This window comes from Triticum aestivum, chromosome 1B (genome assembly GCF_018294505.1).
Source record: "Triticum aestivum cultivar Chinese Spring chromosome 1B, IWGSC CS RefSeq v2.1, whole genome shotgun sequence".
Taxonomy (NCBI): domain Eukaryota; kingdom Viridiplantae; phylum Streptophyta; class Magnoliopsida; order Poales; family Poaceae; genus Triticum; species Triticum aestivum.
The window spans coordinates 602,549,607-602,564,909 of NC_057795.1; the positions used below are offsets into that span (position 1 = coordinate 602,549,607).

General features: G+C 46.3%; 1 pseudogene; it reads left to right on the forward strand.

The window, feature by feature from the left end:
- Nucleotides 1-1,977: 1,977 nt before the first annotated feature.
- On the forward strand, nucleotides 1,978-14,510 carry LOC123141589 (photosystem II CP43 reaction center protein-like; annotated as a pseudogene).
- Nucleotides 14,511-15,303: the final 793 nt, after the last annotated feature.

Sequence of the window (15,303 nt, forward strand, 5' to 3'; positions counted from 1 at the left end):
GCCACAGCCCGTGCCTCTTGGCGCGAACCCCGTTCTGCTCGCCCCCATCGCCTTCCTGCGTCCGTGCGCGCACCGTGTCGCAGTCACCGTGCCGCTCATCGTCACGCCCGTGCGACGCGCTGTGTCGTGATGCCGAGCTAGGGGCAGCTGGCTCCGTCACGACGGACGCGCCCGCGGCCGTGCGGGGCAGCAGTAAACTGGAGGCGGACAAGCTGGGGGGTGGGGGCAACAGTGCGGCGCTGTGCGGGCTTTCCTTTCTTGCTCCTTCACCGCCCGCGCGCCATGGCATCGCCTTTCACGTCAAAGTAGGCCGCGGGGCCGATGCACAGGCGCACGCGTGGACTCTCAGACTTTAAAATATACTAGTACAATTCCCGTGCGTTGCCACGGGCCTTTAATTTTTTTTTCATGTTGGTGTATAAAACTTGATGATATTTTTGTGCCTTTCAATGACATCGCATGGGGACCCTTGTCGATGTTTTTAAACATCGACATAATCCATCTTATCTCTCTCATCCCCTACAATAATAAACATATATGTAGAAATATACCTTTTGTGTTATCATGTGCAAAATATATACAAAAATTAACAATTATTTGTATGCACCTCGTCTGATTGTGTAAAACTCGACGAGGTCTCAGTCCAATCCATCAAAGCATCATCGGAAGCCATCAATTTTAAACTCTGACCCAAAAAAGTAATGATATATTCATCGGTTAGCTATTATTCAATATATAAAAAATGTGTGGCATTTCTTTCAAAGCAAACAGTGACTTTTTCCTTAGGAAAGCAATCAACAACTTCTTTTCTTTTTATCTAAAAAAGGCAATTCACTCTCTCAGCCCACAACACATTGCTCACACTCATATCTCATTCCCCCAACCTACACAACCCGCGTTGTCGCCATCTCTCCCCACCATGGAAAATCATATCCAAATAAATGCCAGCTCTATCAAACAAATGAAAAAAAATCTAAAGATACTTTAACATTGTTATCTATCTTGGTACTGCTGCTCATCTCACTTGAAAAGAATATTTACAAATGATAATACTTTTGCTCATATCTCTTCTAAGCAACCTGATGAACATTGTAGTCAATGATACGTCCTTGGTGCTCAAATGGTGAAGCTTCTACTTCACTCCTTGCTTTCTTTAAGAATTGGCACATATTACAATCAAGGACTCCTAATCTCTTGGGCATATATCACATCAAACGATAGGGCATTCTACACAATTGTTTCCTTCCCACTGAACCTGAAGTTATTAGCCCTACACAATGGAGTTATTCATGTTGATCTTAACCTTGATGGTATACCTGGTGGATCTACCATTGAATATATCAGACTGCATATGAGGATATATGTGCCTGAATGTGATAGGGACCTGCATCATTGATCCCAGGCTTATTAATCTTGGTGGACTCGATGAGGTCAATGTTGGCAATACTGCCATCACGAATCCTTTAGGCTCTTTAAATTCCGTGGGTGGCGTAGCTACCGAGATCAATGCAGTTAATTATGTCTCTCCCAAGTTGGTTATCAACTTATCATTTTGTTCTAGGATTCTTCTTTTTTGTGGGCCATTTATGGCATGCAGGAAGAGCCCGAGCTGCTGCAGCAGGTTTTGAAAAGGGAATCGATCGTGATTTGGAACCTGTTCTTTACATGAACCCTCTTAACTAAGATTTTCTTATTTATATTTGTTTTACTTGTTTTCTGTTCTGGCTCGGTTATTCCATCTAGTCGAGGCATTCATTCCTTTTTATGAAAGAAAGATAAGGGACAAAAAATAATAATGAAAGAAACAAACATATTCAATAAGCAAAAGGAGAGAGAGGGATTCGAACCCTCGATAGTTCCTAGAACTATACCGGTTTTCAAGACCGGAGTTATCAACCACTCACCATCTCTCCACAGCCTAATCCTTATTTTACTCCTACAAATAGAACATAGCCATATAAACAATAAAATGATCAGCCTCATGAAAATCTTATATTCCCTGAGGAGGTTCTACCACGTGGAAACACTCTTTAATGGAACTTTCGTTTTAGCCGGTCGTGACCAAGAAACCACCGGCTTTGCTTGGTGGGCTGGGAATGCCAGACTTATCAATTTGTCCAGTAAACTACTTGGAGCTCATGTAGCCCATTGTGACGTCCGGGTAATCAAGCTACAGTAACCCTCTGATAATGATGCCATGTCACCTCGATTACTGTTGATAATCTCGCGTTAGTTCGGAACTGATCCAAATTCAAATTTGAATTAAAGTCAAAACAATTAAAGTTTTCAAAAGTCAAAACTAAATTGTTCCTAATGTGTCAAATAATCCATAATAAATGTTGGTGAAGAAATCATCTTTTAATAAAGTACTTAAATGCACTAAATAAACTAAAAACAATGATAAAACAATTATCTAAAATGCTTGTAAAGTAATAAGCAAATGCAAAATACTTTATTTAAAGTGCCAAAATATTTGGGGCTGTGACCTAGTTAATAACACCAAATTAGTTGTTGCTTTTAAATTTTATAAAACTAAAATAAAATAAAACAGCAAAAGAAAAGCAAAATAAAACGAAAATAAATAATAGAACTAAAACTAAACTAACCAAAAAAAAAGGAGAACCCCCCCCCCCCCGGCCACAGCCCAGATGGCCTCGGTGCCAAACAGGCCGGCCCAGTCGGCGCCTACATCACCCCTAGGGCGACCGAAACCCTAGCGGTCCCTCCCCAGTCGCCCCACTCCCCCCTCCCCTCTCCCCCCACTCGCCCCCCCTTCCCTCCCACGATCTGGATCGGGATCGCCCCGATCGCGCCCGTCGCCGTCCCCCACTCCACTCCCTAGCAGGCCCCAGCGCGCGATCCGCGTGCGCCCCGCCGCAGGCACGGCTGGCCGCGTGCGCCCCGCTGCCTCTGTCAGCCGCCCCGTCGCCCTCGACTCGCCGTCGCCCGTCGTCGCCGGACTGCCGCCGCCTCGTCCTCTCCCTCGTCGGACCTCCCCGACTTCCGTCGAGCCCCCTGCCATTCCCCCTACGGCCCTAGTGACCTTCCGCCTCGCTCCCCCTTCCCTCTGCTCGTTCGTCATCGAACGCGCCCGCCCTCAAGGCCGCACTCGCCCCGCACGGTGCGCCATCGTGCGCGAGCACGGACCCGCCTCCCCTACGCCGGTCGCGCTCACCGCAACCCAGGGTTGTCCGTCCCGCGCGCCCCGGCTTCTGGCCTCATACCACCGCGCCCCTGGCCGCGCCCGCGAGTCCACGCGACCGCGGTGCCCCGCGCCCAATCCACCGCCCCCCTGCGCTCCGGCCGGCCTCGTCTGGCCACGTCGTGTCGCCCCGCTCCGGCCATGGCCGGCGACGCCGAGCCACGCGCCGGCGCCCTTCGCCTCCTGGCCGCGGTGCCCTGTCGGGCGGGCTGGCGCCCGATGCCCGGTTCCGCCCAGCGCCTGCGCGCCCGCTAACCCGTCCCCGTTTGGCCCTCTGGGTCACTTCCAAACGGGGCCCACTAGCCCCAGAATGTTTTTTTAAAAAGAAATTAAAATAATAATAATAATAAAATTATATATTAAAAACCAATTAATTAACTAGTAAAGAATTAATTAACTTAATTAATTTTGATTAATTAAACTAATCAACTAACTAAACTAATTAATCAGTTAATTAGTTAATTAAGTAGTCAATGACAGTGGGGCCCACCCCCCCTAATTAATCCTGTTTAGGTTAATTAAAATGCTTAACTAAAATATGTCACTGACCAGTCGGACCCATTGGTCAGGTTGACCAGTCAACTCTGTTGACTGCTGACATCAGCATGACATCATGCTGATGTCATAAATCCATTTTCGAATAAAATTAAATAATTAATTAAATTCCTGAAATTAATAAAATCTTTAGAAAATCATATCTTTTAATCCGTAACTCGGATTAAATTATTTTCAACATGAAAGTTGCTCAGAACGACGAGACAAATCCGGATACGCAGCCCGTTCGTCCGCCACACGTCCCTAGCATAGTGAACCTGCAACATTTCACCTCCGGTTCATCTGTCCGAAAACGCGAAACACCGGGGATACTTTCCCGGATGTTTTCCCCCTTCACCGGTATCACCTCATACCGCATTAGAACACGTCTAGCTCTGCTTGTTGTCCTGTTATGCACTTGCTTGCCATGTATTTACTGTTTCTTCCCCCCTCTTCTCTCCGGTAGACCCCGTGATGATGCTGATGCCCTGTGGTCGACTACGGAGTTGACGACCACTCCTTCTTGCCAGAGCAACCAGGCAAGCCCCCCCCCTTGATCACCAGATATCGCCTATTCTCCTCTATACTGCTTGCATTAGAGTAGTGTAGCATGTTACTGCTTTCCGTTACTCCTATTCTGATGCATAGCCTGTCATTGTTGCTACATCATTGATACCTTACCCGCAATCCTAAATGCTTAGTATAGGATGCTAGTTTATCATCATTGGCCCTACATTCTTGTCAGTCTGCCTTGCTATACTATTGGGCCGTGATCACTCGGGAGGTGATCACGGGTATATACTATACATACATACATACTATACAGATGGTGACTAAAGTCGGGTCAGCTCGATGAGTACCCGCAAGTGATTCTGATGAGGGGGCTGAAAGGACAGGTGGCTCCATCCCGGTAGAGGTGGGCCTGGGTTCCCGACGGCCCCCGACTGTTACTTTGTGGCGGAGCGACAGGGCAGGTTGAGACCACCTAGGAGACAGGTGGGCCTGGCCCTGTTCGGCGTTCGCGGATACTTAACACGCTTAACGAGATCTTGGTATTTGATCTGAGTCTGGCATTTGGTCTATACGCACTAACCATCTACGCGGGAGTAGTTATGGGTATCCCGGCGTCGTGGTATCAGCCGAAGCCTTCTTGACGTCAGCGACTGAGCGGCGCGCGCCGGATTGGAACGTAAGCCTGCTCTTGTATTAAGGGGGCTAGTTCTGCTTTCGGCCGCCCTCGCAACGTGCAGGTGTGCAATGGGCGATGGGCCCAGACCCCTGCGCGCATAGGATTTAGACCGGCGTGCTGACCTCTCTGTTGTGCCTAGGTGGGGCTGCGACGTGTTGATCTTCCGAGGCCGGGCATGACCCAGGAAAGTGTGTCCGGCCAAATGGGATCGAGCATGTTGGGTTATGTGGTGCACCCCTGCAGGGAAGTTAATCTATTCGAATAGCCGTGAACTTCGGTAACAGGACGACTTGGAGTTGTACCTTGACCTTATGACAAGTAGAACCGGATACTTAATAAAACACACCCTTCCAAGTGCCAGATACAACCCGGTGATCGTTTTTCTACAGGGCGACGAGGGAGGATCGCCGGCTAGGATTATGCTATGCGATGCTACTTGGAGATACTACTTGGAGGACTTCAGTCTACTCTCTTCTACATGCTGCAAGACGGAGGCTGCCAGAAGCGTAGTCTTCGATAGGGCTAGCTATCCCCCTCTTATTCTGGCATTCTGCAGTTTAGTCCACCGATATTGCCCTTTTACACATATACCCATGCATATGTAGTGTAGTTCCTTGCTTGTGAGTACTTTGGATGAGTACTCACGGTTGCTTTCTCCCCCCTTTTCCCCCTTTCCTTTCTTTCTGGTTGTCGCAACCAGATGCTGGAGTCCAGGAGCCAGACGCCACCATCGACGGTGATTCCTACTACACTGGAGGTGCCTTCTGCTACGTGCAGGCTGCTGACGACGACCATGAGTAGTTAGGAGGATCCCAGGCAGGAGGCCTGCGCCTCTTTCGATCTGTATCCCAGTTTGTGCTAGCCTTCTTAAGGCAAACTTGTTTAACTTATATCTGTACTCAGATATTGTTGCTTCCGCTGACTCGTCTATGATCGAGCACTTGTATTCGAGCCCTCGAGGCCCCTGGCTTGTATTATGATGCTTGTATGACTTAATTATGTTTTAGAGTTGTGTTGTGATATCTTCCAGTGAGTCCCCGATCTTGATCGTACACATTTGCGTGTATGATTAGTGTACGATTGAATCGGGGGCGTCACAAGTTGGTATCAGAGCCGACTGCCTGTAGGAATCCCCTTCCACACTCCTTGGCCGAAGTTGAGTCTAGTCGATGAAAACTTTTTACTAACATGGCTGTGCGGCCCATGGGCCCACGTCGCCATTGGGTGGTATTAGGATCTTTTACTCCTCGATCTATACTCTGGGATCTGATCTCTCTACTATTCGGGTTAAACGGTTTTTACTAACTCTGACTCTAGGTTCTCGATAATACTTTCTCCTGGAGAGCCTCTTCAGTCCAGATGATTACCTTGTGCACCGAAGGATTCCAAAGATACCTTTCGATATTCTCTCGAGACCTTGTGCCCGTTGCTTTTGCAATTCCCTACCATTGCAATATCCCTATGGATAAATACATACACCCGTCGTTCTTACTTTATACCCAGTCGATCTTGTTATTACAAGATACCTCGAAATTCTATCTAGTGTTCCGAGAATACTTTGTGACTATTGCCTTGCAGTTCTTTGTTACATGAATACCCCTATGTATAATTTCCCGCACTTACCGAGTATCCACTCATCCCCGGTTGATTCATGTATGTCACCAACCCTCGAAATACCATTCGATCTTCCAAAAATCCTGAGCATCCTATTGCTCTTGAAATTCTTGATTGCTTGCATTATGGTTAATCCCATAAGTCTAGTAATCTTGTTGACATCCTTTGTCATTGTCATTTTGAGTCCGTTGACTCAATATGTTTGCGAATACACGCAATCATCATTGATCCTTATAAATTACTTTCCGGCTGAGCTGCCATTCTTTTTAACTGGAATTGGTTCTCGACCAATCCAATTGTCGTTGATTGTACCCTAAGGCTATTCAACTTATCCATCCCTAATCAGAGCATTGCTTCTGATCCCTTGATTTGGAAATCATAATTCCTTTGCATTTGACCATTGAGTTAGTCAGTTGTTTCTATAATCTGATCTCCTTGCATTCTTCTTCCTCTAGTTGAGTACCGATGCTCACGTCAGATCCCTTGTGGACCACCAGATCCTTTGTTGGATTTTATCTGACAACGCCCTTCATATTCAATAACCTTGTGAGCCTTTCCTCTGATACATAATGCCTTTGGTAAATTGTATCCTCTGCTTTCTCAACCATGCTTTGCCTTCGAGCTTGAGTTAATTACTTCTAAAGGTTCTGGTATATGATTCTAAGATGCCCCGATGGGTTGAACCTATGCCTTCCTTAATATGTGTGTACTCGAAAGTTTTCACGACTCGTACTCTTCTGGTATTTTGCCAGATAAAATTTCAACACTACAACTTCATTGAACGCGAGAAGTGAATGAAAGGTTGTGCATTGGAGAAGTGGGAGTCGACCTTGAACCTTGCGTTCATGCCCAGGGACACGATGTATAACTTATCATGGAAGCTACTCGTAAAAATAATTACCCCCTTGTTATAAGTTCATCTTGTATCCGTGGTTCGATCCTTTATGATCGTGGTTCCGACCATGATCTCCTTTAAATACCATTTCTCGTGCATGTTTAAGCACTTATCTTCATTATAGCAATACCCCAGTCCAAGCTCTACTTTGGACTGTCGTCGAGTATTACCCCCTGGTATCTCGAGATTATCTTGGAACTGCATAACTCCTTATGAGTTCTTCATCAAGTACTACATTCTCATTGATTCCAATTTTTCACGGGCTCTAAGTAATTTAACACTCAAAGACACCGATAACTAAACCGAGTCCGCATCGCGATTAAGCAACCCTTGGTAACCTTCATTACTTACGAGTTTGAACTCAATCACGTCATTCGTAGCCTGCTTGGCTATATCCTTGTCGTGCCGATTTTAACTGTGCTACCCGGTCCTCTTCCCAGAGCATAATTTTCGACGCTGAGCTAAGCTTACGTTGATTTCCTTGTATTATCATTCCACCTCAGACAACAAGCTTGGTTTCGAGTTTGTGTCGTACCCATGGTTCCAATAACCTCTTGCTTCATCATTCTTTTGACTTGATGTGATCGTGGGTCGATTACATCTTCAGGTAATCTCTTGACAAATGTGTCGTGATCATTATCAACTTTCTGAGCTATTCCAGAATAACAATCAAATTCATGATAAGAATTACCATCCTTGCCCCTCGATGATTTGTGTGTCATCGACTACTTCCTTGCCTTCTTTCCAACACAAACTTGTTCGTGTTGTGGCTATACCTTGAGTTCCTTGTTAACCGACTTATGTTATGTCCTACCTTGAAGTATTACCATCTTCTATGTCAAGAATGTCGTGAGAAATTCACCACCTCTTAAGAATTCTTGGTATGGTGATACTTCTCACCCTCACCATTCTTTCTTGGTCCTCGTGTTCATTCCAACCGATGTACCAACAAGTGAACGGTGCTGTTTGGATTCTACCCTTCTAGCAACCCTCTTGCTTTGAAGTTAATGGTCGGCCGTTCATTATTAGACATTTGATTATTGAATCACCATTCCGACGTTGGTTGTGCAACCCAGCCCATATTTCGGGTGCACCCTTCCAACCAATGTTTAATTGTGTATGTTTTCCTCGAGCATACATCATTATACCATTTGATCTGACAAATGTTATCTCCTTGTTCACATAATTGCGGAAATCCATATTTTGTTAATCTCGATGAATTGTCGTTGATTCCATCAGCCACCTCCTCATCCTCTCGTTGGTTTACCGATGAACTCTTGTTTGGGAACTAGCTTCCATAAGTTCATCTCTCGAGAATCTTCGATGTCATCTCGTCAATTTGTATCGCACCTTTTCTCCTCAAGCATCGTGAGTTTGAGGTATCCTAACACCAATCAGACCTGAATCTCGGTCAGATATGATGGTTGGGACAACTTTCCAAGAGTTATGATGTTGGTCCTTTGATGACCCGGTAACATGATGTCATGCCTAGCACCCCCCCCATGGGTGGAGGACCTATTGTTGTAGTATCCTTTTTAGCAAGTTTAGCGATTCTTCCATGAGGAAATCGTACGACTTATTCTATAAGTTGTTCCTGGTGGATCCTTTGTGCATCCAAATTCTGACCCTTACTTGACAGCCATGTCAATGCTATCTCGAATCATGTCTGTGGTACTCCGTTCTTCAACAAGAACATTTGAAGCCCAATGCTAAAAGTTTCCTGCTCAATTATCCAAACACCGTTGTATGGGTAAGGTCATGAAATTTCTCTCCTCTTATCTAAAGGGTTTTCTACATTATATCTTGTCACAGATATCATGCTCTTCTTGTCCTTGGGAAGGATATACCCCTGAATTATGTGTTTAAATTTCCTTTCCATTGTTCTGTTCAACCTGATGATCACATTTCCCTTTCCATTGGTTTGTTTGACCTTTCTTGTGATCTATATAATCTAAGCAGTAATAATTCACTGCTTATGTAAACACCTCGGTGTACAACTCTGCTAGTGAGACCCTGTTTCTATTGTTGATGACTTTTCGGTAACTGCCGATGGATGAGAACTTTGCCTCTTGGCCCGCCTCGTTTCAACGAGCAGGAAAATGGTTCTCTTCGTCCCTCGCCCTTGGAACCAACGTTGTTGCCAACATAGCTGACAAGCTATTCACTGACATGCCTCCCTGTCGCGGCTGTGCAAGATGTCACCACCCTTCCTTCTTTCAACCCACATGGTGGGCCCATAACCCACAGGTCCACTGGATTGAAACCTGACTCTCCCGTGCACTCCCTGTTCCCAAAGTTATTCCTCGCGCGTGGCCTCGTATGTAATTCATGGACCACCGTCCTAGTGATTTATTCTGGTAACAGACACAATAACTACTCCCGTTGCTTTTGACCCCTTTCACCCCCTGTTTCAGGCATCGAACGATTGCCTGCCCGCTCGAAACTTCACCTAATACCTCCCTACTTTGCTCCCGATCTTTTCTTAAGTTTCAATTTGAGAGTTACTTCCGCCACCTCCCCCGATGTTATCTACCAGATAGACAACCTTGCAGAGGTCCGTTCTCCCGGAATACCCACCCTTTATTTTTTCGTAAGTACGATGGAGTTCCCGAAGAAAAGATGCCGACTTCATCATGATGACTTGAAGCAGAGAAATGAAGACATCAACGAAAGGGATCAACCACTTTGAAAGGGCAGCCAAGACCGACAAGATTCGTTAGGTTTTTCGCTACCAGCACCTTCCCCCCTTACTACACCGCTTAAATCTCGGGACGAGATTTCTTGTAGTGGAGGAGAATTGTGACGCCCGGGTAATCAAGCTACAGTAACCCTCTTGTAATGATGACATGTCACCTCGATTACTGTTGATAATATCGCGTTAGTTCGGAACCGATCCAAATTCAAATTTGAATTAAAGTCAAAACAATTAAAATTTTCAAAAGTCAAAACTAAATTGTTCCTAATGTGTCAAATAATCCATAATAAATGTTGGTGAAGAAATCATCTTTTAATAAAGTACTTAAATACACTAAATAAACTAAAAACGGTGATAAAACAATTATCTAAAATGCTTGTAAAGTAATAAGCAAATGCAAAATACTTTATTTAAAGTGCCAAAATATTTGGGGCTGTGACCTAGTTAATAACACCAAATTAGTTGTTGCTTTTAAATTTTATAAAACTAAAATAAAATAAAACAGCAAAAGAAAAGCAAAATAAAACGAAAATAAATAATAGAACTAAAACTAAACTAACCAAAAAAAAGGGAGAACCCCCCCCCCCCCGGGCCACGCCCCAGATGGCCTCGGTGCCAAACAGGCCGGCCCAGTCGCCGGACTGCCGCCGCCTCGTCCTCTCCCTCGTCGGACCTCCCCGACTTCCGTCGAGCCCGCTGCCATTCCCCCTACGGCCCCAGTGAGCCTCCGCCTCGCTCCTCCCCTTCCCTCTGCTCGTTCGTCATCGAACGCGCCCGCGCTCAGGGCCGCACTCGCCCCGCACGGTGGGCCATCGTGCGCGAGCACGGACCCGCCTCCCCTACGCCGGTCGCGCTCACCGCGACCCAGGGCCGTCCGTCCCGCGCGCCCCGGCTTCTGGCCTCGTACCACCGCGCCCCTGGCCGCGCCCGCGAGTCCACGCGACCGCGGTGCCCCGCGCCCAATCCACCGCCCCCCTGCGCTCCGGCCGGCCTCGTCTGGCCACGCCGTGTCGCCCCGCTCCGGCCATGGCCGGCGACGCCGAGCCACGCGTCGGCGCCCTTCGCCTCCTGGCCGCGGTGCCCTGTCGGGCGGGCTGGCGCCCGATGCCCGGTTCCGCCCAGCGCCTGCGCGCCCGCTAACCCGTCCCCGTTTGGCCCTCTGGGTCACTTCCAAACGGGGCCCACTAGCCCCAGAATGTTTTTTTAAAAAGAAATTAAAATAATAATAATAATAAAATTATATATTAAAAATCAATTAATTAACTAGTAAAGAATTAATTAACTTAATTAATTTTGATTAATTAAACTAATCAACTAACTAAACTAATTAATCAGTTAATTAGTTAATTAAGTAGTCAATGACAGTGGGGCCCACCCCCCCCCCCAATTAATCCTGTTTAGGTTAATTAAAATGCTTAACTAAAATGTGTCACTGACCAGTGGGTCCCATTGGTCAGGTTGACCAGTCAACCCCTGTTGACTGCTGACGTCAGCATGACATCATGCTGATGTCATTAATCCATTTTCGATTAAATTAAATAATTAATTAAATTCCTGAAATTAATAAAATCTTTAGAAAATCATATCTTTTAATCCGTAACTCGGATTAAATTATTTTCAACATGAAAGTTGCTCAGAACGACGAGACGAATCCGGTTTCGCAGCCCGTTCGTCCGCCACGCGTCCCTAGCATAGTGAACCTGCAACATTTCACCTCCGGTTCATCTGTCCGAAAACGCGAAACACCGGGGATACTTTCCCGGATGTTTTCCCCCTTCACCGGTATCACCTCATACCGCGTTAGAACATGTCTAGCTCTGCTTGTTGTCCTGTTATGCACTTGCTTGCTATGTATTTACTGTTTCTTCCCCCCTCTTCTCTCCGGTAGACCCCGTGACGATGCTGATGCCCTATGGTCGACTACGTCACCGACGACCCCTCCTTGTGTGAGCAACCAGGAAAGCCCCCCTTTGATCACCAGATATCGCCTATTCTTCTCTATATTGCATGCATTAGAGAGTGTAGCATGTTACTGTTCGGTTACTCCTATTCTATTGCATAGCCTGTCATTGTTGCTACAATCATTGATACCTTACCCGCAATCCTAAATGCTTAGTATAGGATGCTAGTTTATCATCATTGGCCCTACATTCTTGTCAGTCTGCCTCGCTATACTATTGGGCCGTGATCACTCGGGAGGTGATCACGGGTATATACTATACTATACATACATACTATACAGATGGTGACTAAAGTCGGGTCAGCTCGATGAGTACCCGCAAGTGATTCTGATGAGGGGGCTGAAAGGACAGGTGGCTCCATCCCGGTAGAGGTGGGCCTGGGTTCCCGACGGCCCCCGACTGTTACTTTGTGGCGGAGCGACAGGGCAGGTTGAGACCACCTAGGAGACAGGTGGGCCTGGCCCTGTTCGGCGTTCGCGGATACTTAACACGCTTAATGAGATCTTGGTATTTGATCTGAGTCTGGCCATTTGGTCTATACGCACTAACCATCTACGCGGGAGTAGTTATGGGTATCCCAGCGTCGTGGTATCAGCCGAAGCCTTCTAGACGTTAGCGACTGAGCGGCGCGCGCCGGATTGGAACGTAAGCCTGCTCTTGTATTAAGGGGGCTAGTTCTGCTTTCGGCCGCCCACGCAACGTGCAGGTGTGCAATGGGCGATGGGCCCAGACCCCTGCGCCATAGGAGTTAGACCGGCGTGCTGACCTCTCTGTTAGGCCTAGGTGGGGCTGCGACGTGTTGATTTTCCGAGGCCGGGCATGACCCAGGAAAGTGTGTCCGGCCAAATGGGATCGAGCATGTTGGGTTATGTGGTGCACCCCTGCAGGGAAGTTAATCTATTCGAATAGCCATGATCTTCAGTAACAGGACGACTTGGAGTTGTACCTTGACCTTATGACAACTAGAACGGGATACTTAATAAAACACACCCTTCCAAGTGCCAGATACAACCCGGTGATCGCTTTTCTACAGGGCGATGAGGGGGGGATCGCCGGCTAGGATTATGCTATGCGATGCTACTTGGAGATACTACTTGGAGGACTTCAGTCTACTCTCTTCTACATGCTGCAATATGGAGGCTGCCAGAAGCGTAGTCTTAGATAGGGCTAGCTATCCCCCTCTTATTCTGGCATTCTGCAGTTCATTCCACCGATATTGCCCTTTTACACATATACCCATGCATATGTAGTGTAGTTCCTTGCTTGCGAGTACTTTGGATGAGTACTCACGGTTGCTTTCTCCCCCCTTTTCCCCCTTCCCTTTTTTTCTGGTTGTCGCAACCAGATGCTGGAGTCCAGGAGCCAGACGCCACCGTCGACGATGATTCCTACTACACTGGAGGTGCCTTCTGCTACGTGCAGGCTGCTGACGACGACCAGGAGTAGTTAGGAGGATCCCAGGCAGGAGGCCTGCGCCTCTTTCGATTTGTATCCCAGTTTGTGCTAGCCTTCTTAAGGCAAACTTGTTTAACTTATGTCTGTACTCAGATATTGTTGCTTCCGCTGACTCGTCTATGATCGAGCACTTGTATTCGAGCCCTCGAGGCCCCTGGCTTGTATTATGATGCTTGTATGACTTAATTATGTTTTAGAGTTGTGTTGTGATATCTTCCCATGAGTCCCCGATCTTGATCGTACACATTTGCGTGTATGATTAGTGTACGGTTGAATCGGGGGCGTCACACCCATGCTGGATTAATCGTATTCTGGGCCGGAGCAATGAACCTATTTGAAGTGGCCCATTTCATACCAGAAAAGCCCATGTATGAACAAGGGTTGATTTTACTTCCACAGTTAGCTACTCTAGGTTGGGAGTAGGGCCAAGGGGAAGTTCTAGATACTTTTCCGTAATTTGTATCTGGCGTACTTCACATAATTTCCTCCGCAGTCTTAGGCTTCGGTAGCATTTATCACGCGCTTCTGGGACCCAAGACTCTTGAGGAATCTTTTCCATTCTTTGGTTATGTCTGGAAAGATAGAAATAAAATGACTACAATTTTGGGTATTCACTTAATTTTGTAAGGTCTAGGTGCTTTTCTTCTAGTACTCAAGGATCTTTATTTTGGCGGTGTATATGATACCTGGTCCCCTCGGGGGGAGATGTAAGAAAAATTACCAATTTGACCCTTAGTCCCAGTGTTATATTTGGTTATTTACTAAAATCTCCTTTTGGTGGAGAAGGGTGGATTGTTAGTGTAGATGATTTAGAAGATACAATTGTTGGGCATGTATGGTTGGGTTTTATTTGTGTATTTGGCGGAATTTGGCATATTTTAACCAAACCCTTCGCATGGGCTCGCCGTGCATTTGTATGGTCTGGAGAAGCATACTTGTCTTATAGTTTAGCTGGTCTAACGTAATTACATTAGTAACTTTATAGGTCAACATTTTCAAAGCATCATCCAAAGCCATTGGGTTTTTTCTCCGACCTACGAAAGTAAACATATATTAAAAAAAAGCTCATATACGTTATATATTCATTGGACTCCTGCTAGATGCAAGCATATGACCGTCTTTAGTCAGAGTGAGTGGCATCATGCTTTTTAGTAGAATGAGTTGCATCCCAATTTTAATAACATCTAGGCTTACTTGTAAATCACTTGTTGGTAATTATTCTTCAGAAATGACTTGTTAGGTTTTGTGATAATTTTCACTATGTAAAAAAAGTAAGTGACATTCTCTCATAGCAAACAGTCTATTTTCCCTTAAAAAAAGCAAATGACCTATTTTTTCTTCTTATCTTAAAAAAAGCAATTCACTCGCTCACCGCATGACACAACGCTCACACTCACATTGCATCCCCACCAACCCTGCTTCTCACTGCCAACTTTCCTCGATGCCATGGCGCTCAGCCTGCAACTTACTCTCACCGCGGTTTCCCCTCCCTCCCATGATGTCCCTGGCCCCCTCCTCTCCCCTGGGCTTCCCAGACCAATTCCACTACATCATAACCGAGGGAAACCACCACGACGACGCAACCTGCTGCTCACTGTAGCACTGCACCTTCTCCGGGTACGGCAGCCACAACCAGGTCACGAGCTTATGTGTTGACAAAAATAAATGAGATGGTAATACAAAAGGCAATGTCCTCGCTCGCTGGTGTTGATGAAGCAAAATGAGATGATGTATAGACTACCCTAATAGTATAAATTA